General features: G+C 33.9%; 1 pseudogene; it reads left to right on the top strand.

Moving 5' to 3' along the window:
* Positions 1-10,196: 10,196 nt before the first annotated feature.
* LOC110730432 lies at positions 10,197-23,182 on the top strand (annotated as a pseudogene).
* The last annotated feature ends 198 nt before the right edge of the window (positions 23,183-23,380 follow it).

The raw sequence follows: 23,380 nt of genomic DNA, 5'->3' as shown, positions 1-23,380 counted from the left end.
GACACTCACTTGATTTTAATTTATGCACGCACTTAGCACATAGCTAGGCCCTATTGCCCCTATGGGTTTTGGATAACAAATACTCTATATATGAGGGCACAATGATAATTTGATGTCTATAAAAAGGTGGTTTTTCGGATAAAAATGATCTTTTTTTGCATACTAATATACTATTATGCATGTACGAAGTATATAATTTCTATCATTAGAATATACTTTGTAAGTTGTCTTATTGGTATTGTTACTACTGTTATATCTAACATCAATATAATATTTGATATACTATTCACATATTTATTTCTACCGTTAGAAATTATTTATCCCATTACATCATTTAATGATATTATTTACCTATCTAATTATACCTAATACATCTGTCAATATGCACCAATGATTCTCCTTTTCTTTCGTTCATGACTCACCTAATTTAAAACACTCCCATCTCTTCCTTTGCTCAAATTTTTCTTACAATCATCCATTTTTTCACGAATACTCTCTCGTTTATTATTTTATTTTAATTCTTGTGCAAAAGTAAATGTTAAAGATATTTTATTATGAAATAGGGGTAGTACTTTAATAATTTTATTTAGTCAAATATACACCAGAGTAAACAACTTGGACAATATAGTGCCATACTCCCATCAACAAAAACATACTTAGAGTATAAAGATTGCGAATTTTATGGACGTACATATATAATGAGGCCGCCCCAGTTAGTCAACATGAGAAACAAAATTTGTTTCTCAAGAGATTATATTTGTAAAATTACAGGTAAAACCACTACTTCAAATAGCGGTTTTTTGCTAATGACAGTAAAAAAAAGTGCTTTTATTTACGTCTTTGCCATTTGAGAAACATAGTTTGTTTCTCATGTTGAGAAACTTGGAATTTCTCATATATATCTATTAATCTAACAACAATGATGGACAAAAGTATAGTTCATTTGACATCTTTTGTGATTCAATAACTAATGTAATTTGCCATTGACACTTGACATATGTTCTTGTAGAATATGCTAATGTTACTACTAATGAGTAGGCTCTTTAACAAGCAACAATAAGTGCATTGCAGTGTGCACAAAGGTTGAAAAATGGCTTAAAGTGGGGGATGAAATCAGATATGTTATGCCCCAAAAAATGGAGGAAGAAAATCATTAATTAGTAACAGTGAATAAGTATGAGTACCCACGCTCTTTATCAAAGTATGGGGGACCGATTGGAGTAACTGATAACAGAGGGGACCTAAATATATACCTTCGCCATTATGTCAATTGCCATCTTAAGGACACTTGGCAAATATTTTGTAAACAATCAATTTTACCCCTTCTTTTCTTTTATGGTTTACCATACCTCAATCCATTTTTTTGAATTAGTATTTGTAGGCCTGGTACATGAAATTGAGGGGGAAGGGGTACTCATCCCCAAGTACTGCAACTAAGAGGATTTTACCTTGTGATCTCAGGATCACAAGGTGCATTTCTCACCAATTACATCTTCTTTAGCACTATTCTACCATTTCTTTGTATGTACAATAAGAAAAATATACTTTAATAATCTCAACTTTGCTCAATTTACTTTAAATAATCCAACTTTTGATTATTCCACAATACTCCCAATTTTCACCTGCGTTTTGTTTCATCAATCCCTAACCGATCAACAAAAGTCAACAACCTTTTATTTTAGGTTACCTAATACATGTCAACACGTGATTGGTCCAAAAATAAATAAAAAATTAAAAAAGAAACAAAAAAAAAACAAAAAAAAATATTAAAAATTCAAACCACCAGCCACCAATGGTGGCCCTTCTCCCCAGCCTACCCCTAAACCACCCCTTCTCATCCCCCCGCCACCGATTTTCGCCGACGAACCTCCACTAACACCAGAAATCGGTCCCCCACCCTGATCCCACCACGATAACCGCCATCATATCACAATGCCGCCACGATACCATTCCCCTCCCCAACCCAAACCTCCCCTCAAAATGGACCCTCTCCCTTCCCATACCGCTGAAACCAGCGCCACCTCTCCCTTCCTATACCACCAAAACCGCCCCCTCCCTTCCCCCGACACCCTTCCTTCCCCACCTTCGAAATCGGTCCCAAGCTCCCAACGACTACGGCTTTGGGGCTAGGTTGGGGTGGGGGGAAGGGAGGTGTCGGAAATTGGTGGTGGGCGCCTAAAATCGGAAATCAAGGTTGGAAAAAGGGCAAAGCTGGGGAGGCCGTGGCCACCAGAGGTGGTCATGGAAGGCTTGGGCTTTGATTATCTTTTTAAAAAAAATTATTAATTTTTTTGAACCAATAAACAGTGCCATGTGGCAATTATATTTTCTAACAAAAAATTTAACCCTTCTCTAGGTTACTGATAATCGGGAGTGAAGAAAGAAAACACAGGTGAAAATTAAGATTATTGCAGAATAATCGAAAGTTGGGATAATTTAAAGTAAATTGGGCAAAATTGGGATTATTAAAGTGTATTTTTCCTATAAAAATATACGTAGTATATTGATTAACGATTACACACTTTTCTAAAATTTAAATTTAAGTAATCTTCCTAACAGTTTTAGGGTAAGTTGCTGTCAATCTATTACTCTATACAAAAGTGAAATCTATTTTGGAGGGAGTTTTCTCTCCTAAACTTTTTTTTTTTGGAAGCATAATTGTCTAGGAAGTTGATTAAATTTATTTAAATTATTGCTATATTAAATGAAAGTTTTTTTTCCCTCTCTAACCCCCTACAAATCCTGCCCAAATTTCACAAGTGACTTATGAATTTATAATTTTTTTTATTGGAAATATTTTCTCTCTCATGCTTAATATTGTGCATAATAACATTTTATCACTCTTGAAAAGTGATACAAAAGTAGTATGATAATAAAACTAATTCAAAAGTCCTATTAATTACTTCATTTACAAAGTATTACAAAGATTATTTTAGGCAATGTATTTGTCCATAGAACAACTAATTTCTAATGGTCATAAGAGATATTTAATATTGAGCCGAAAATTGCAATATAGAGACTTAGGTAATTAAGCTATTGGGGTTTTTTTACTATTCTACCATTTATATTCCCTTTGATCTTCCTTCTCTAATGTATAGAAATTATGACATGACAACATCTCCAAGCCAACTAAAATTTATCAAATAAAAAAATTGCCTACAATTTGTTTCTTTAATACAATTTTTTTTCTTAAAAAAAAAATAGATGTATTAAGTTAAAACTACAGACATCGCATGGGAACTATCTAGTCATATACAAATTGGTTTAATAATTGAGTTGTTATGAATTATAACTAGCCACGCAATATAAATTAAATATTAATAGATAAATGACTTAAATACAAAAGAAAGGAAAATGGAAGAATAAGAATATTTAAACATTAGTATCCCTACTAATGCATTTGACGCAAGACAAATTCCTCCTTCAATCAATCAATTATACAAATCTAATCAGGCCACAATTTATCATCTAATAATTCTACCTAACACTTTTATACAAACAGTTAATATAATATAATATGATAGTTAGAACTATTAATGCAATAAACTCTTAGGGGGCGCTTGGTATGAATATTAGAAATGGAGTGGAAAGGAAACTAATAAGAGAGAAGAAAAGAATCATTTATTCCTTACCTTTTCATATATATGGTTTAACCATGGAAAGGATGCACTTAAACAGAATTCCCTTTTTTCGTTTGAGGAGGGAAGAGTAATTGTTACCTTAAGTTTTAGAGAGGTAAAAAATAGGTGGAAAATACTAACCTTAAATAATGGTAATTGTTACCCAAACACTTCGTAACAATAATGATGTTATTGAATCTGTTTCCAACTCAAAACACTCTTACCAAACATGCTCTTATTGATCTTAACATATATCAACCATTTACCCACTAATGAGCAAGCAAGCTCAAAAAGGCAATGCATATATACTAGAATAACCAAATTGTAGTAACCAAATAACCCAAGAGTAGGAATTCTTGAAAACAGGGAAGGGATAACCATATTTGGGGAGCTCTTTTGGTTTGACTAAAGGTGTGCATCGTGCCGTGTCGTGCCGTGCCAGGCGGGCCACGGTCTCCGGCGGGCCGTGCCGTGCTGTGCCACCGTGCCGGAGTAGGCATGCCGTATCGTGCCGCCCAAAGTCGCAGGCCAGCCCACAGCACGACACGGCCCACGTGCCAAGAGGGCCCGTGCCATGCTGGCCTAGTGGGCTGGCCAGCTGGCTGGCACGCTGCTGGCGTGGCGGGCTGCTGCCTTTTCCTTCCTTTTTTATTTATTTATTTATTTATTTATTAATAGTTTATAACTTATAATCTTATATTATTATTTTTCTAAAATAAATTAAGTTTAATATTTATGTTTTATTATTTTTTATATTTAATATTTAAATTTTTATATTTAGTTTATACTATTACTTTATAGTTTTATGTTTATAATTTATTACATATATTTCTGTATTATTAATTATTAATTATTATAATTTTATTTGTAGTATATTAATTTACAAATTATAACTTAACGGAAAAAAAAGGCAAATTGGACTTTGGATGTGAATAATGCATACCAATCAATTTACAAATTGTTCGGCTTCGGCTTCAAGGTCGTTGTCGTCGTAAGAACGGTCTTGTGAGCGATTTTCCGCATCCAACCAATCTTTGAAACACACGCACATTTCAAGTGTTTCGGGTTTTAGACTTGTTCTTCTATCGTCTAAAACCCTCCCGGATGCGCTGAAAGCTCGTTCGGAGGCAACGGAGGAGAATTGGATACCAAGAATGTCTCGTGACATTGCCGCCAAAGTTGGATGATTCGTGCTTTGTTGTTTCCACCATGCAAGGAGGTCGAACCTGTTTATCTCATCGTCGTCCATGCCTTTGGTGAAGTCGTAACTCAGGTACATTTGCAACTCCGAGACATCGCTTTGTGTTCTCCTTATTGATGAATCACCTGAAAACCTTGAAATCAAGTTAGTAGCTAGTGAAAATAAATTTTTGGCCTTCTTACCTACGTTTTTGGATGGTTGGGAAGGGCCTGAGCGAGGAACGGTTCCATATTTGGCTTCATAGACTCTATATAAAGCAAAAAACTGATCCTTCACATGAGTCTTATAGGTTTCTACATTATCGTCAAGAAGCATGCATTGAAAATAAATGTCAACTAACATAAATGTATTTTCATACTTTTTCCTAGGATCTAATATGGAAGCAAAAATATAAATCAAAGGAATTTCAGTATAATATTTACGCCACTTTGTTTCCATTGCTGGAAGATACTGATCATAATCACTTTGGCTGCGATGATCAGCGAAAAGTTGGGCGAGTAAACATGCATTTGAAAGAAAGTTTTGAGCACAAGGATTATAAACAGAAGAAAAACAATATGTCATGTTATATAATTGTAAAAATTGCATATATCGTTCACATTTATCCCAATCATCCTCATATATAGCATTGTTTGGAAATTTTTTGTTGTAAAAAATTGTCAACGGATTCTTGTACTCAATTGCGTTGGTTAACATGTCATAGGTGGAATTCCACCTAGTTGGGTAATCGATTTTGATTTTTACAGCCTTTATCTTTTGTTGTCTTAGAAAACTCTTCCATTCTTGGTATCTCATGTTTGAGCTATTAATAGACATAATAGCTTTTCTAATTTTTTTATAGTATGGACTCATTGCTCTAAGTCCATCTTGTACACACAAGTTAAGAACATGGCAAACACATCTAGTATGAAGTGCGTCACCATCTAATATTACATCGGTCAAGTTTTGTTTGACATAATTAGCAGTATATGTCAATGCGCTTGCATTGTCAAATGTCATAGACATGATTTTATCTCGAATGTTTTATTCATTTATTGCTTCCATTAAATGGTGAGCAATGTTAATACCGGTGTGGGGGTATTCCAGGATTTTGAAATGGATTATTCGTTTTTGTAACAACCATTGATCATCTACCCAATGGCAAGTCACACATAAATAGTGATATTTATAACCACTATCCCAAGAATCGACAGTCAAAGATACTCTACAGTTAAGGTTACTCAATTCGTCTTGTAACCACATTTTGTACTCTAGGAAGTTTTTCATGGCGGCGGAACGAACGGTTTTCCTAGAGATTCTTTTATGTTGGGGTTGTAATTCTTTGTTAATGTAAGTGTTAAATGGGTCACTTTCGGAGATAAGAAAAGGTTGTTCGGCGTGTACTATCATTTTCCCTAGTTCATCCCTATCCCTCTCATAGTTGTAGGAAAAGTCGTGTGGATGGAATTGGGAAATTTTTGGCTGGGTTGGATCACTAGATGGTTTTGCACAACTTCTCATGTGTCTACTTAAGTGTCCCGTCCCCGATTTGGATTTTGCCGAAAATGGATGACCACATGTTTTACATTTTTCTCTTGTTTGGTCTCTACTTAGGAGGAAATAACGTCATACCTCACTTTTGCGGATTTTGATATGTACCATCTCACTTTCGGTTAACCATTCCTCATGTGTGTTTGGGAATTGGGTGTTTGTAGAATCGGGGATTTGTTGGTTAGTAGTAGAGCCGGAGGCATTTAGGGTTTGTTGGCTACCTTGGCTATAATAAAAATTTTGTGGGTCAAAGTAATTTGGTGGGAATTGACCAAATTGTGGAAATTGGTTTGGTGGTGGAAATTGGTTTAGTGGTGGAAATCCGGGCATATTGTAGGGTTGAAAACTAGAAGTACCATCTCAAAGCCTAGGGGGACGTTACCGGGGTCATTGGTTGGAATGGTCGGACTCGGAATTTGGGGACTCGTTGGATTAGGTGATAATGGGTTGTTTAATGTCATAATTAATAATAATAATTTTAATAATAACTAATTAACAATAATAATAATTAATAACAACAATTTCAACAATAATAATAACAATAATAATAATTAATAACAACAATTATAACAATAACAATAACAACAATAATAATTAATAACAATAATTATAATAATAACAATAATAACAATAATAAATTAAAGATTAGTTTAGATCTTTTAACCGTGCTTCAACGCTTTCCACTAATTACGATTACGAAGTTTTAATTTTTTCGATATTAAGAAATAATATTTAGAGAATTTAAGAGAATTATTAGAGAATATAAGAGATTAAGGATTATTAGAGAATATAAGCGATTAAGAGAAGAAGATTGTGAATTTGTGATTTTGAAAGTGAATGGAATTGGGTATTTATAGGGAACTTGGGAAAGAAATTGGGGGAAAGATGGCCGTTTATGGTCGTTGGAGCAACGACATTATAGCCGTTTGTTACTGTTGGCACGCGGGCCATGCCAGCGGGCCAGCACGACGGGCCAAGGGCGGGTTCGTGCCGGGCCGTGCTAGAAATTTGTATCTGCTGTCCGTGGTACGGCCCACGGCACGCCCGGTGACCACCGTGTCAGGCCGGGCCAAGTGTCGGGCCGTGCCTTGTCGCGTCGAAGACCGTACCGTACCGGGCCAACCCGACCCGTGCCCACCTTTAGGTTTGACCTTATGTCACAACGTTAATTGTTGACAACATTTTTAATAAGGAAAATTATGTAAAATAAAATCTTTATGTATATGAATGTATCCACATTATTTTAAGAATTAAAAAGAGAGGTAATTAACGTTAATGCAGACAAATATGTCAATAAACATTTTAGAGAATATAATTATATAAATATTATTTATAAGAGTTATCTCAAATTTTTAAAAATAAGACACAGAAATTGCCAACTGTTTAAAATCTGTTTGTCACTGGACTTGTTCAATTGTTCCTAACTCTTAGCATTCAAGCTCAAAAATAGCACATATTCTTACATGCATCCTTGTGTAGCTATTCTAGCTACAACAGCATGAAAATCAGGCCCAAATAGTAAGAAGGCCTAATAAATTGGACTTTTTCTATTGGGCCTCTCTCATCAAAGTATTTATTATTTGAAATCACTTTTTTACCTTTCTCAAAAAAAAAAAATCATTTTTTCACAACATATTTAGCGTTCCTTTGAAATCTCCTCCACCACCACCTCCGGGAACCGCCACCATTACCACCGTCCGCCGCTCATCTTCTTTGCACCACCACCGGAAAACTTTCTTCCTTTAATTTTTATTCATTTAAAGAATTGCACTGGTGGTAATTCAAAACAACTACACATTCTTTTAGAACGGAAACTTATTTCTTTATTACAATCATTTAAAACCGTTTGTCACCTTTATCAAGTTGAAGCTCAAATTTTTGTTCATGGGTTAGATCATAGTTACTATGTAGTCCCTAAAATCATTGCTCAGAGTGCGGTGTTGAAGCATGTTAGTTATGCACGCTAAATGTTTTATAAAATGCCCGAACCAGACGATGTTATTTATAATGTTATGTTTAAAGGGTACATTCAAAATGGGATGCACTATGAAGTGATTTCTTTGTTTGGGAAAATGATGGGTTCTTGTGTTAAGCCAAGTTGTTATACTTTTCCTATGATTTTGAAGTCTTGCGGAAAGTTGTATGCTTTGTGTGAGGGTGAGCAAGTTCATTATGTTATGTTGAAAAATGGGTTTAAGAGGAACCCTTTTATGGGTAATACATATGAATTGAATTTACTCGGGTTGAAAAATGATTATGAAATATACGCATTATAAGTTCATTGAGATGTACTCGGGTTCTGGTGAGGTTCGACGAGCGTTTAAGGTGTTTGAGGAAATACCATTGAGAAATGTTGTTGGTTGGACTAATATGATCTGTGGGTTTATTATATGCGGTGATATGAAATTGTATTTTGTTTAATTTCAATCAATTCCATCTATGTATGAATTTTGATTTATTATATGGTGATTTTGTAATGAATTTTGATCAATTTGATTAGGTTTGTGAACATGTAATTCATATGAATTGAATTTACAGCCTTTAATTATGAACATAAGAAAATTGAAGAAATTAAAAATAAAATGATTATGAAATATACGCATTATAAGTATTAAAAATATGAACATGCACTAAAATTATGAATATATGCATTTTAGAAAATGAATATACGCATTCAAAATATGAACATATGCATTGATTCAATTTTTGAATGCTTATGAACATAACCATTTCAGAAGGTGAACATATAAATAAGAAATATGAATATATGGATTTTAGAAATTGAACATATACATTTCGTAAAGTTTACATAAGCATTTAAGAAAGTTTACATAAGAATTCAAAATATGAACATAAGCATCTAAGAAAGTGAACATATGCATAAAAATATAAACATATGCATTTCAGAAAGTGAACATAAGCATTCAAAATATGAACATAAGCATAAATAGCAAAATGAGAACATCTTATGAACATTAAGAATATTTATCATATGAACAACAAATATTAATACTATGAACATTTCAAAACATTTTATGAACATAAGGTATCCGTTTGATTTCACTAATTTTTGTAACACTTCCAATAAAAATTTCGAACAACAGAGTATCGAACAATATTCATACAAAATTAAATAAAATACATAAATTTGCCTTTTTTTTGGGAGAATCCGTTTGATTTTTCATCTCATCTCAAATATCCATGGTTGTTTTTGAAGAGAGAGAGTGAATTTTGTTTGATTGTTAGAGAGAGAAAATTAAAGAGAGGAGTAATATATTTTAGAAATTTAAGTTTAAGAGTGATGGTTTTTTAAAAAAAATTATATTTAAACATAGCTGTTGAAAGTGACGGTTTTGTATAAATGACGGTTGGGTGGGTTGCATTTAAAGATATGTTAAGTTTTTTGGGTGAGTTCATTTTGGTTTGAGGCTTTTTTTAATGGGGCGCATTTGAAATTGGGCTTGTGGGCCGGTTAGCTGCACAAGGGTGTAGATTAGACCAATTGCAAAAATAGTCCACAACAACATCATATCCTAATTAGTTCGGCCCAAGAAAACAAGCTCAAAACCCTCCCTAATCATCACTACAAGGCCCAAAACGATTCAATTTTTAGATTTTCCCGCCAAAATGCTCACCGGTAAATTTTTTTACTCATTTTCCATTTCTTCCTTTTACGAAAAGTTTCCACTACTCACTCTTAATTTCAAACTCCAGAACGATAACCAAACGCCACTGAAATCATACCATACCGAGTCGCAACTCGTGACTCACTCTCATTCCATCTTCAAATCTCACTTTTCATTTCAATCACAATAATTCAAATTACAAATTCCATCTCTTTTAAAATGGGGAAAGAGATGGACTCCGGCGCCGACTTGGCGACAACAACCCAGTCCGGGTCTCAAACTCCGAGACTCTTCATTAAGGAAATGGTCATGAGAAATTTCAAATCTTATGCTGGTGAACAACGTGTTGACCCTTTTCACAAGGTTAGGGTTTATATCATCTAATTCAGTTCAATTAATTACTTCTTCAAAATTTTGCTAAGTTTTTATTGTTGAATTTTTGTAGAGTTTTTTGGCTGTTGTTGGACCAAATGGAAGTAGGAAAAGTAATGTGATTGATGCTATGCTCTTTGTTTTTGGAAAAAAGGCAAAACAGGTGATTTTAATTTCGAAATTTTTATCTTAATTACTTAATTTGATAAAAAAGACAATAATTTAATGATGTTTGTACAAAATTTGTTGTTCATTTTGGCTAAAAATTGAATTCAGATTAGTCTAAGTGAAATGATTTTGATTTTGAACTTCGCAGATGAGATTGAACAAAGTTTCTGAGCTTATCCACAACTCCACAAATCATCAGAATTTAGATAGTGTAGGTGTATCAGTCCATTTTCAAGAGATTATTTGTTGATGAATGAAGATGACTCGAATCGTAGCAATTCTCACTGCCCGATCGGGCAGCTCGTGCCCGGTCGGACCGGGCGGTGAGGATTGGAAGTCTGAAGAAGCAGCCACGAAGAACCCTCACTGCCCGATCGGGCAGCCCTTGCCTAGTTTGACCGGGCGGTGAGGGGGTAGGAGTTGAGTACGTTGGCAACTCAAGGTTTTCCCCACGCGCCCGATCGGGCAGCCCGTGCCCGGTCTAACCGGACGGTGGGGGTAGGCTACGTCAAAGTTCTTGGTTAGTGTTTCGGGCAGACCTTGCCCGGTCTGACCGGACGAAGAAGGAAAAGTACAGAGACGCGTTTTTCGTGGTTTTAAGTTATCTTTTATTTATTATCTTTTTGCCCAAGTATCTTTTAATTAGGGTTTAATATTAAAACTTCCTAATATCAGTATTAGGGTTATGAGAGACAGAGTGAGAGCCGTTCTTGAGAGAGACTTTATTCATTTTTGTAATCTTTGCAGTTTATAGTGAAATCTTTGATCTCGGTGCCCATTGACGTAGCTATCACATTGATAGTGAACCACGTTAATTCTTGGTGCGTTCTTATTGTTTGCATTGAATTTCTTTATTGTTTTTTTTATTGTTCTCGATCTTTGCTTCTGCATTCGCACAACATTATTGATCTGGTAATTTAATTTTTCGCCGATTTATTGTTGCATTTGTTTCTGAGTAGGGTCTAGATGATGGGGGTTTTATGGTTTATGATGTCTTGTGTCTTGTAGGATGATGGAGAATATGAAGTTGTTGAAGGCAGTGAATTTGTCATAACAAGGGTTGCATTTCGAGACAACTCTTCGAAGTATTACATTAATGATAGAACAAGTAACTTCACTGAAGTTACCACTAAATTGAAGGCAAAAGGAGTCGACTTGGATAATAATCGATTTTTGATCCTTCAGGTCTATTAGATTTATTGTAATTTAAATTTTTGGTTCAATTTTCTTTTCTGTTTATTTCAGAGTATTTCATACAAAGTAACTCATGTTGGTTGGCTGTTGTTGGGTTGTAGGGCGAGGTTGAACAAATTTCACTAATGAAGCCGAAAGCTCAAGGACCTCATGATGAAGTGTTTCTTGAATACTTTGAGGATATAATAGGGACTAATAAATATGTGGAGAAGATAGATGAGTCTTCTAAGCAGTGAGTTTTCTCTATTCAGCTTTTAGTATTGCAAGATAATAAGTCATATTCTTTGTATTTATGGTAATGCTATTTAATGTTGGTGAAGTTGTTTGTTCAAACTTTTTAGTTTTCTGGTACTCGATCTCATTAGCAAATCAATCTGGTAGGAACCTTTGAAGTTGTATAACATGGAGAAACTGAATAGATTTAAGCGCTTAAAACACAAACACTTCTATTCCACTTACAAAGAGTAGTTGCCCCATTCATGGCTGTATTCTTGCAGAAGTGTATTAGCTGCGAGCTGCTTTTGCACCGTGCTGTACTCATGTCAGGTTAAGGATTATAGTGATCTATTTTAACTTTGTTTAATAAAATCTGCATCATCAGATTAGAAGCTCTAAATGAGAAGAGATCTGGAGTTGTGCAGATGGTCAAGTTGGCCGAGAAAGAAAGAGACAGCTTAGAGGTATTCACTATTATATTATATCATTATAGCCTTTGCAATTGTGCGTGTTAAGGACTTTGAAGAGGCAAATGAAAGTCTTTTACTGAATCTGTATTCTCATGATCAACAGGATGTGAAGAATGAGGCAGAATCTTATATGCTGAAGGAACTATCACTGTTTAAATGGCAAGAGAAAGCTACAAAACTTGCTGCTGAAGACAACAATGCTAAAATGGCTGAGCTGCAAAATAACTTGTCCAGCTTGGAAGAAAGTTTGAAGTTGAAAAGGTGTTCTTGGTCATATGTGATTAATATAATTTTTCTCTTACATGAGTGTATTTGCTAATGTCATTTTAAACACTTGTCGTAGAGAGGAGATCCAGGGAAATAAATCTACTTTGAAGGAGCTTGAGACTTTGCACAATAAATATCTCAAGAGACAAGAGGTTTGCATCATTTGATTCCAACCATTTATATCTTGTATATAGTTGCACATCTTAGGTGTTGAAGCTGACATTAGCACTTCAGCTAAATCTTGATTGCTTTGTCAATTGTGTGTTACGCATGTTGGAAATCCCAGGAACTTGATAATGACCTCAGGAGTTGCAAAGAGGAGTTTAAAGAGTTTGAAAGGCAAGATGTTAAATATCGCGAAGATTATAAGCACATGAAGCAAAAGATAAAGAAGCTTGAAGATAAAATTGAAAAGGTTGGATTAATGTCATTGATTGAACATACGACTCCTTAGGCAAATTTCTAATTATTGGTCTCAAAATAGGATTCGTCGAAGATCAATGACTTTACAAAGGATTGTGAAAATGCCACACAAGCAATTCCAAAACTGGAGGAAGATATTCCTAAGCTGCAAAAGCGCTTGGGGGAAGAAGAGAAGGTTTTGGAAGAAATAAAAGAGAAATCTAAAGGTGGATTTTCACTTTTATATAAGTTTATGATGCATTGTCATTTTCTGCTGCCTGAATGATTTATTAATGTTCATGTTGTACTTTTTAATACTATATGTATTAATTTCTCGAAGGACTGCCAGACCTTCTGAAGTCAATATAGTTTAAGAAAATTGTTTATGTCAGAATTTACTGTTCGTCTTTGTTGCCTGGGATTCTTGTGCAAGTTTTGTAGTTTGAATTTCCCAAGCTTTCTTTTCTTTTCTTTTTTTTTTTTTCTAATTTATTTTATTACATAAATGCTTCGATAGATCTTACTTTGGCAATTGAAGATTTCAAGTTTTAACGTCTATAAATATGTTGAAATCTTTGAGCAGTCACTATTCCAAATATAGCAAGGTGCATTGAATCATTAGAGTTTGTTTCTTTTAAAATTTTCTTGTTCAAATTTTACAAACCGTGTTAGCTGGTTTTTGGTAAATCTGCATGCTTAATTCTTCGTACTAAATTGTTGAATGTACTTATATCTTTGATAAATTGTTATTATTCTACAGCGTAATCTGTTTTTTTTTTTTTTTTTTTTTTTTTTTTTAATGCTAACTTTTATTGTTATAAAATACTGAGAGTACTTTTTGTGATGGACAATGGATGTATTGTCTTCCTCATTAAATTTGAAAATTCAGTTGAAACTATTTTTCAATTGGAACCTAAACTTGATCTCAGATTTTATACATCTTTTGTGAAACATGTCAATCTTGATGAATCTTTGTCCCTTGAAAATGAAATTAGGTGAAACTGAGATTCATCGTTCTGAGTTGGCCAAGGTTCGCGCTGAGTTGGAACCTTGGGAGAATCAATTGATGGACCATAAAGGAAAACTGGAAGTTGCATCTACAGAACGGAAGTTTTTAAATGATAAGGTGATTTAAAAAACAAAAGCAACTATGATGTCGGTGTCACTCAGCTATGCAGGCATTTGATACAAAGTACTCTACTTTTTGAACTAAATTGTTGAATTGCTATATCCCTTATGTGATCAGCGTACCAAATGCACTGGCTACATGGCTGTGGGAAACATGATTTATTGAACTGTAGGTGAGGTAGAGTGTATATCAGCGCATAGCACCTATTGACAAACGAAGTGTATAGAAGGGCAGAAGTGTAATTTATCAGGCATTAGAAAACTTGAATATTCCACTTAAATGTGCTAGTGGTACATTTAATACTCCGAAAATGTACCACTGAAATCACATTGGTACATTTAATCAAAGTGGTACGTACGTTTTGTACTTGGAATTGTACCACTAGAAAACCAGTGCCATGCTATACACTTTCTAAGCACCTAGGTGCTATGCGCTAATACTTATTCGGTGAGGTGTGCCTTGTAGAGAAGGATGTAATTGCAGTAGTTAAGTTTTTGCATGAGATGATTTACTGCAGTTGTTATGTGCTACCTAGTGCCTGATAAATTACAAAAGTCCTTGATTTTTGTACTCCCTCCGTTCTCAATTTAAAGTCCCATTTTCTTTTTTCACAAGTTTTTAGGATGATAAATAAAAACATGGTAGTAGGGTTTGGTTGGTTAGAAGGGAATAAATAAAATAAGAGTGTAGTTTGGTTGATTAAATGTGTAATATGAAATAAATAAAGGTGAAATGAGACTTTTATCTAGGAACAAAGTTTTGGTGAGAAATGAACTATTTTTTTTGGAGGCAATGATGTATTTTGATGCAATATATTTAAAGCTCATTAGCTTGATTTTTCGTAATTTTTTTAAATCAATGCCTAGCTATTGACCCAAGAAATACGTGCCTTGCTTTGGAGATGGTTCTTGTCTTATGCATCTGCTTCAAGGTTGCTGTCATATTTGGACACCTTGTGCCTTTGAAACACTTGGTATGGTAGATTGGTAGTATTCTGGTTTTGAAATAGGTAGACTGATGGGTTCTTATGCTAAAACCTTGATTTAATGTGCATAAATCTCATATATTTGTATATTTACAGGCTATAACTCAACTGGAAAGTTGTTTTTAATGTATTTGGTTGGATTGTTGGAAGAATTATGATGCTTTTTTGTTCTATTTTGTTAAGCTCATGTACTTGCCTTTCATGAGTTTGATCTTTATGCTAAAAGTGTTTTATTTGTTTACTTCAGCATGAAGGTGCACAAAAGGCTTTTGAGGATGCTCAAAAGCAGCTGGAAGATATAAGTGATAAGATTAACTCTAAATCTGCTGCCATCACAAGCATTAAAAACGATTTGGAGAAAAAAGAGTCTGAGGCCTCTAATGCTCGTAAAGCAGAGCAAGTAAGTGCATTATTGGTTACTTTTCGTGAAGGATTGATACTTTGTCAGAACTTGCATATAATTGTATCAGAGGCAGCTAGAAGACTGAACTTTTGTGACTGGACAGGAATGTGTCAAGGAGCAAGAATCTTTGATTCCTCTTGAGCAAGCTGCAAGACAAAAGGTTGCTGAGCTTGTATCTGTTATGGAATCTGAGAGGAGCCAAGGATCTGTTCTAAAAGAAATCTTAAGGGCCAAGGAAACAAATCAGATCAAGGGAATACATGAACGAATGGGTGATTTGGGTGCTATAGATGGTGAGCCTGTAGATGCAAAAAAAGTTGATCATAATTGCTTTTATGACAATGTTTTATGATATGTGAATCAGTTATGGGGATTATTCTTTGTGTTCGATTCTGTCAAATCCTTTATCATCAGAGAAAAATATATCAGTGTAATGTCATGGTCTACTTTTGGCTCCTTATATGCCTATCTTATTGACTTTATTTCCTTGTTTGTCTCCTATGCAGCTAAATATGATGTTGCTGTGTCAACAGCATGCCCTGGACTTGACTATATACTTGTTGAGACAGCTGAAGCAGCCCAAAAATGTGTAGATTTGCTACGTGAGAAAAACCTTGGTGTTGCGACCTTCATGATACCGGTACACTTTAAATATTGTTTCGTTGAAGTCACTAGTTCTATTGTTGATGTGGTTATATCTCAGTAGTCCAAAATTTCCAAGGATGATGATTGCTAGCACATCTAAGTTATATATCTCATCTCTTTAAAGAAACAAAATACTAATTTAAAGTAACAAATTGAGGTTTCAGACTATAAAAGAAATTTGAGGTTATCAACTTTGTCATTGATGTTGATTCCTTAAATTAGGAATAGCTTTAGCAAATTAAGCTTTTCCATAGAAAATTGTTTTAACTTGTGTATTGATATTTAAAAATTTGCTATGTGATTGTTCGTTCCATTTCATATTGTTTTTGAAAATTGGGTTGGTAGATATATAAAATCAGCATATTGGTGGGCACGACATGTGATAGTAATAATATCTAATGGGACCATTAGGCTTGCAATATAAAAGAGGTGTGTGAACGCATGAAAAAAAGGTTTATGAAAGCATATCATAAAGGGAAATTTTGCAAATAATATGTAACTTCCACAAAAAGAAAATGGTGCAATTATTAAAAAATCGAAAGAAGTAATTGACATAAGACATATCAGTCTTATGAGTTTTGTCTGAGTGGTCAAAACTTGTGAATGTTTAACATGCTAAGGGGCTCTTAAGGAAGAAGAGCTGGAAACTTTCAAAATGGGAAACTACACTAGCAGTCTCTATTGATTATTACTGTTCAATGGCCTGTTGGCCTGTTGTATAGCAGGTTTATGTTACTCTGTTAGGACTTAGGATGCGTAAACTTGACATTAGTCTGCATCTTTAGAAAAGATTAGCACAGAAATTAAATTTGCAGATATCTTGATGACCTTTTTCCTTTGGAATACTTCTTTGGAAAATGATGTTATTCTTAGTTTAATCATTACAGAACCTAGGTATATGCTTGCTTCAATTGGGGTTTTGACTGGCATGACTGCATAGCAGACTCTTGATTCTTGAAAGAAATGGATTTTGTTGAACACATTTCTTGCTTTCCTTTTGTATTAGCATTTTCTGGATCTGTGGTACAGCATCCAGGTTTATATCTTAACAGCTTTAGTCCTGTGTTTCCACAAGATATGCTGTTTGAATTCCATTAGGCAAGTTTTACGTAGACAAACATTGAATTTAGCTCTTCCTTTTTGTAGGAGAAACAAGAGAGACATGGTGATCAGTTGAAGAGAAAAGTAAATACCCCGGAGGGTGTTCCTCGGCTTTTTGACTTGATTACAGTCAAGAATGAAAGATTAAAACTTGCATTTTTTGAGTTGCTTAAAAACACTGTTGTGGCGAAAGACCTTGAGCAGGTAACGTTTTCATCAAAAGCATCTTTGTATGTTACTTTGACCCCATATTTTTGCTCTTTAATTTTTCACTTTGGCATCTCTTCTTCATGCTCTGACTTTTGTTTCTGGAATTTTAATAGTGAGCCAGTTTGTCACCTAATAATAATGAGCTACTACAAGAAGATATTTCTCTTTGTGATGCCTAACATTACAACAAGTAGCTTTGATGGACCTATCTTGATTATAAGTTGGACTACAGTTGAAAATTTTACGCCCCTTGAATTGCATGATACGAAGTATTTAGAAATGACCTTTACAAAACAGATGTCTTCATTGGTGTGAAGAGTTTTCTGGTGTTCTGCCTCCTAAGTCTTTGTCGAACTATCTAATAAACTTGACAATCTGCCAATTATACATTGTCATCAGTTGTCAATTTTGCACTTTGCAAGAAAAATGTTTGACATGTGTTGACTAGGTTATACATATTGAGTTATTGGTAAGCTTTGAAATATATATCACTAATAAATAAAGCCGGTCTTGCAGCTAGGCCACAAGACAGCGACATTTGACATTCCAGTTTTTCGCCAAATGTCACGCCACATAGGTATTATTGTGACACATATAATGCTAAGTAAGCGAAGTTTGGATAGATTTTTACAGATAAAAAAAGTTGTATAGAGTTTTATTATCGATAAAATTATAATATTTCATATATATAAAATTACTCCTAACTTTTAATAAATATCTTATAATTCGGTACTATTTCCATCATAAAATTCGTTTTAAAAAGTTTTTATTTACAAAAATAATAGAGAATTAAAGAAAATAAATTTTAATCATGAAAAATAATTTTTGTTTTGGTAAAAACACTTTTAGTTCAATAAAAATAATTTCATTTCAATAAAATATATTTCAATTCAGTATGTCTAAATATCATGCATTATCAAAAGGGATTATAGGATCGTATATAACATTCAATCCAAAAAGTTTATCCTAAACTTTTATCAACCATCTGGGCATCGTACGGGTACAAAACTAGTATTGTTTATTTTTATTATAAGTATTAGCTTTAAATTTTTTATATTTTTTATTTAAATTTGTTTATCTGAAGTTTAAAATCCTAATAACTAGATTTGAACAAAATTGGTCTATTTGAAAGAAATCTCAGAAATTAGTCGATCTGTTATCTATTATTTTTATCTTCTATATACTGTACTTTCTATATACTGTACTTTCTATATTCTGTGATATTCCTAAAGTAATAACTGCACGTGACTCTCACCAAAATAAATACATAAATAACTAACCGCAAGTAACACTTGGCAAACATTACAATAAGTTTGTGCTTTCTATATCATATTATAATTTCTAAAATTGTATAAAAGATAAAAAAAAAAAAAAAAACATTTTAATTGCTGAGCATATCTTTTATCGACAACCTTAGTTATTTATCTGTGTTTTTGTAGACCTATGGAAGATGTTAGATTTTGGAATGAAGTCATCCCCCTATAATATAGTTGAATTCTTTTTTGTTTCATTATTCTATAGGAAAATGGTACATTTCATATTTTGGTGTAGAAAAACAATTTAGGCAGAAAATTGTAAATAAGGAAAATATATGTGTACTTCTAGAAGGAATTTGGTTATTGATTTATTATTAAACATTAAAACATATAAAATAGACTGTCCCAAATCAGTAGAAGCATTGGGTTATATGAGTCACTGGATGATGCTATCTTTTTTTTTTTTTTTTTTTTTTTTTTTTTTTTTTTTAATCTTACCATATAATGACTAAGGGAGAGATTAATCATTATTGTTTGGCTGGTGCTTGTTTTTATCCTTTTTTACTAGGGAAATATCTACCCAAAAGGCTGAGGTGATGAGAGCTATTATAATTTACAGCATTTCACTGTTTCTATGTCAGTTGCTTGATGGTGGTTCAATAAGATCAAGACTCAATTATATAATGGATCTCCCAATAAGATAAAAGAAAGTTCTTAACAACAATCTGTTGTGAAATTGTTTTGGTGTTAACTTGTGGAGGCTCCTATGATGATTTATCTGACTGTCCTTTTGTAGGCATCACGCATAGCATATGGTCAGAGCAGAGACTTCAGGAAAGTGGTTACATTGGAAGGTGCTCTCTTTGAAAAATCCGGGACTATGAGTGGAGGGGGGAGCAAACCACGTGGAGGGAAAATGGGAACATCTATTCGTGCTGACACTGTTTCTAAAGAAGCTGTTGCTGATGCTGAAAAGGAACTTTCCATGTTGGTTGATAAATTAAATGCAATTCGGAGAAAACTTGCCGATTCTATTCAGAGTTATCAGCCTTTAGACAAAGCTATCCAACACTTAGAGATGGAATTAGCCAAGAGTCAGAAGGAGGTGAATCCTGAGATTGAAATTTGTATAAGCTTTATGAAAGTATCGTTTTTTATTCATTGTTCCTGCTAATAACAGGGTTGACTTTTGACATAACACATTGACAGTTTGAATACTCAAAATGATTATCTTAAGAATCAACTTGAGTCTCTAAAGTCTGCTGCACAACCAAAGAAGGAAGAGGTATCCAGGCTTGCTGTGCTCCAAAATACAATAAATGCAGAAGAGAATGAGATTGCCAAACTTACACAGGGTTCTAAGAAATTGAAGGAGAAGGTATGATAATTGCACTTGAAGTAATATTTCTTCCACTTTCAATTTCATCATGGAGTTTATTGACTGGCTGATAATTGAAATGTGAGTGCTAAGTACTTTAGGTACTAAATGCAGATTTTTTTTTATTTTTTTATTTTTTTTTCATTGAATTCCAGGCATCAGAGCTTCAAAATAAGATAGAGAATGCTGGCGGTGAAATACTTAAAAACCAAAAGGCAAAGGTCGACAAACTCCAGTCTGTAAGTATCCGGCATGGTGCATTGACTGCATTCATTTTTAAAAAGGATATCTGAATAAGTATTTACCACTGATGGCTCTATTGTGTCATTAGGATATTGACAAACACGGGACAGATATAAATCGCCACAAAGTTCAAATAGAGACTGGTGAAAAAATGATAAAAAAAGCTAACTAAAGGGATAGGGGATTCAAAGAAAGAAAAGGAATTTCTTCATCAAGAGAGGGAAAAGATGCATTCAACATTTAAGGCAATAGAACAGAAGGCATTCGCTGTGCAAGAGAATTACAAAAAGACTGAGAAGCTTTTTCTCAGTCAACCTTGCTAATTAGAGTTCAACTTCAGTTAATAATTTGTGTTGCTAATTGAGATTCATTAATCCTTGCTAATTTACACTATCAGCTGCTTGGTGAACATAGAGAAGTTCTGGACAAAGCAAAATCCGACTATGAGAGCTTGAAGAGGAAAATGGATGAACTGCGGGCAACTGAGGTAGAATCTTTTGTTTTAAGTGTTTCTAATTTAAATTTCATTTTTATCTTCCATTACTTAGTAACAGGTGATGCTGGTATAACAGGTTGATGCTGATTTCAAACTTAAAGACATGAAGAAACTTCACAAAGAGATGGGAGTTAAGGAGAGGGGATACAACAAAAAGCTTGATGATTTGCAGAATGCTATCATGAAGCACTTGGAGCAGTATGAACTGACCTATTTGTGCTTAATTCTTTGTTTGCAAAGGCTTATTCAGAACATATTACATTATGGATAATCTGATGTTTTCAGAATTGCGAAAGACTCTGTAGATCAAGAAAAGCTAAAGTCAACCCTGGAAGATGAGACTCTTTCCATGCCTTGTAACCTTAAAAAGGCCTTAGAGATGGTAGCTTTGCTGGAAGCACAACTGAAAGAAATGAATCCCAATCTTGATTCAATCTCTGAGTACTTTTCTCCCTATTGACTCAAATACTTTAAATTTGTGCTGCTGCAAACAGGTTACTAACTTATTGTCCAACATTTTAGATATCGTAAAAAGGTAGCATCATACAATGAACGGGTACATGAGCTTAATGAAGTTACTCAAGAGCGTGATGACATTAAGAAACAGTATGATGAATGGAGAAAGAAAAGGTTAGTTTATTCTTTCCTTGTTTGTCCTGTCTTTACTGTAGCATAATTTTATGCTTTTTGAACTAATGTGGAAACGCTTGATTTCAGGTTAGACGAGTTCATGGCTGGATTTAATACCATATCTCTGAAGTTGAAGGAAATGTATCAGGTCTGTGATTGATAGTTGTAAATATTTCGTCTTCATTTGTGTTTGTTTATCCTTGTTTGGAATAGTTTAAGATAGGCATATGAAGTAGAGTGGTATCTGAAATTGCTTATGAATGATTTTTGTATTGAATATATTAGTCGCCTTTTGTTTTTTAGCTTGATTGTTTTATCTATCTTTTTGGGTGCTGCTTCCTTTGTTTCTCGATGATAATATGTAGTTAATGTTAGCATGTTTATAGTGTAAATAGTCAAAATGATGTACTTATTTAGATTTAGAAAGTGTATGCTTATTTCTCTGAATTATATATATGGTACATTGATACCACATTTGTGTAGCTATAATGCTCTTATACTTAATAATTGTGAGCCACCTTGCCATGCTAATGCACCTTGTAGATGGTAACATGAATCAAAATCTTTAAGTTGGCACATTTTAAGTTTTTATCGAGCATCTCCTGTTTTGCATCTTCTTCCAGTGTATTTGTGCATCATAAAGTGATCTTGATTTTATGTATGAGACGCAGATGATTACACTTGGCGGAGATGCAGAGCTGGAGTTAGTGGATTCTTTAGATCCTTCTTCTGAAGGGGTTGTTTTCAGCGTGAGACCACCAAAAAAGAGCTGGAAGAACATTGCAAATTTGTCAGGTGGTGAAAAGGTAAATTGCTTAGTGTTGTAGAGTTTCGTTTCAGATACTGCTCTCTTAATTTCCCTGATGCTGGTCTCAACCTTTGCTGGTTTGCCTTTTTCTTTCACACTCTCTGCTCTTTAGCGCTTATTTTTGCTCTTCATCACTACAAACCTACCCCACTTTATGGGATGGATGAGATTGATGCTGCACTTGGTATCTTCTTGAATCATTCATTTTTTTTTACTGATCCTTAAATTTGTGGATTCCTGCTTGAGTGAGATGTTTGCTGTATCTTGGCAGATTTCAAGAACGTTTCAATCGTTGGGCATTATGTAAAGGATCGTACAAAAAATGCACAGATTGTAATCATAAGGTTGATAATTTGTAATATCTTTATCAAATTGTTTTATATTTTTCCTGGCCTTACAATCTTATCTGTTCATTCTTATATATCATGCAGCCTCAGAAATAACATGTTCGAGTTGGCTGACCGGCTTGTTGGTATTTATAAAACTGATAATTGCACAAAGAGCATAACAATTAACCCTGGTAGTTTTGCGGTCTGTCAAAAGGCTGCTTGAAGAAGGATTGAGCTGTTCAGAATTTGGAATTGCAAATCATAATGTCTTTGCATAAGGTTAGCTGATTTATGAATGCCGCGATATTTATTGTTACTGAAGGCCTAATGTATTAAACGTCATATAAACATGCTTGTAAATTGTTCTACACACTAATGATGAATTTATGTTCATACTAGTTTAGCCTAATATTTATATATTTATTGCTAGGTTTTTGCTGCTTATGCAACATTAATGATCATGATTTGTACCTTTTATGTTATTGTTCATGAACATTTAATGATATGGTAATTTTTTTTTTTTTTTTTTTTTTGAACAAAGATTGATTCATAAACAAAAAGTCATACGACATCTACAAAGAGATTTATATCAAACAAATACATGACAATTGAATTAAATAAAAACATCCTTTCAGCAAAGCTACGATCGTTGTAAATCGTACATTCTTTATACCCTCTTTTACATCGTTGTGATTTATGGC

This window comes from Chenopodium quinoa, unplaced genomic scaffold, assembly GCF_001683475.1.
Source record: "Chenopodium quinoa cultivar QQ74 unplaced genomic scaffold, ASM168347v1, whole genome shotgun sequence".
NCBI lineage: Eukaryota > Viridiplantae > Streptophyta > Magnoliopsida > Caryophyllales > Amaranthaceae > Chenopodium > Chenopodium quinoa.
The sequence above is the reverse complement of the archived record's forward strand: the minus strand, read 5'-3'. Positions and strand labels throughout refer to the sequence as shown.